Source organism: Colobus angolensis, unplaced genomic scaffold (genome assembly GCF_000951035.1).
Source record: "Colobus angolensis palliatus isolate OR3802 unplaced genomic scaffold, Cang.pa_1.0 Scaffold42, whole genome shotgun sequence".
Lineage (NCBI taxonomy): Eukaryota > Metazoa > Chordata > Mammalia > Primates > Cercopithecidae > Colobus > Colobus angolensis.
In genome coordinates this window covers 4,701,735-4,703,621 of record NW_012117599.1, presented here as the reverse complement: position 1 = coordinate 4,703,621, position 1,887 = coordinate 4,701,735, and positions in this window count along the sequence as shown.

The window sequence follows — 1,887 nt, the reverse complement described above, 5'->3', positions numbered from 1 at the left end:
TGCGGCCAGCCGTAACCTGGATTTTTTCACATGGGAGGTGGAGGGTTCTGAAAAGCAACAAGAGACTAAGCCCAGTGCTCATGCACTTTGAAAGCATCTTCTGTAACATAATTTGATTTTTCATTGGCTAGAGCAAGTCACAGGACCTGCCCAGAATCCACGGTGGAGAGGGAGATCGGCCCAGAAGAAGGAGAGTCATTTTCTGGCCCTTTTGGCACTCCCACCCATGGAGTGTCATGGAAATTTGTAGGGGGATAGAAATGAAGAAACCTATCCTGTTGGAGGCGGGAAGTGCAGGAGGCAGGAGGGATTTCATAGAAGAGGTGCTGCTATAGAAAGAGAGTGAAAGATCAGACGTGCCAACCAGGCAGACACCAACAGTGCAGAGGGAGTGGGCACAGTGAGCAAAGGCACCAAGACAGAAGGCTGTTATGTGCTTTTTAATCACACTCAGATGTGCTAGGTGTGAGGGGAACTCAGGGATGGTTGAAGATGTAGGGCAGGAAATGGGGAACCTCCTATGCCCTGCAACTGGAGATATTGAGGGTGGGCTAGCAGAAGACGCATATGAACCAAATCTAGTTTTATTTCTTTTTATTTTACTTTTATTTTATTTATTTAATTTTTTTGAGACAGAGTTTCACTCTTGTTGCCCAGGCTTGAGTGCAATGGCGCTATCTCGACTTACTGCAACCTCTGCCTCCTGGGTTGAAGCGATTCTCCTGCCTCAACCTCCCAAGTAGCTGGTATTACAAGCGTACGCCACCATGCCCAGATAGTTTTTTTGTTTGCTTGTTTGTTTTATTTGTTTTGCAGGGTTTCACCATGTTGGTCAGGCTGGTCTCGAACTCCTGACCTCAAGTGATCCACCCACCTTGGCCTCCCAGTGTTGGATTACAGGTGTAAGCCACCGAACCCACCCAATTTATTGATTTATTTTTGAGACAGGATCTTGCTCTGTCACCTAGACTAGAGTAGAGTGGTGTGATCATGGCTCACTGCAGCCTCACTTCTCCTTGGGCTCAGGTGATCCTCCCAACTCAACTTCTTGAGTAGCTGGAACTACAGTTGTGTACCACCATGCCCAGATAATTTTTGTACTTTTTGTAGAGACAGGGGCCTCACTATGTTGCCCAGGCTGGTCTTGAACTCCTGGGCTCAAGCTAGCTGCCCACTTCAGCCTCCCAAAGTGCTAGGATTACAGGTGTAAACCACCATGCCCTGCCAAATCTGAGTTTTAAAAACATTTCATCTCATCAAATGACCAAAGACTTACAAATAAAGCAAACAAACAAAATTAATTTTCATCTTAAGATGAAAAACTGTGAGCAACTTATGGAACTATATTTCTAAGAGGGGATGAATGGATTAATAGAGATTGCAAGATCAGTTTAGTTTATACCATTTTTTATGTACCAAAATACTGGTACTTCATTATTTTATTTATTTATTTTGAGAGGGAGTCTTGCTCTATTGCCTAGACGGGAGTGCAGTGGTACAGTCTTGGTTCACTACAACTTCTGCCTCCCAGGTTCAAATGATTCTCCTGCCTCAGCCTCCTGAGTAGCTGGAATTACAGGTGCCTGCCACCATGCCCAGCTAATTTTTTGTATTTTCAGTAGAGAAGGGTTTCACCATGTTGGCCAGGCTGGTCTCAAACTCCTGACCCCGAGATCCACATGCCGTGGCCTCCCAAAGCACTGGGATTACAGGCATGAGCCACCTTTCCTGGCCACAATACTGGTACTTTAAAAGATGTAATATTATTATTTCAGTTATGTTAAAAAAAAAAAACTGAAAGCTGATTTTCTTAAAAATTGAGACCAACTCAGAAGTTGCATTAACATTTAGAACAAAAAGTTGGCCTTCATCCTTCTCAGCTCACAT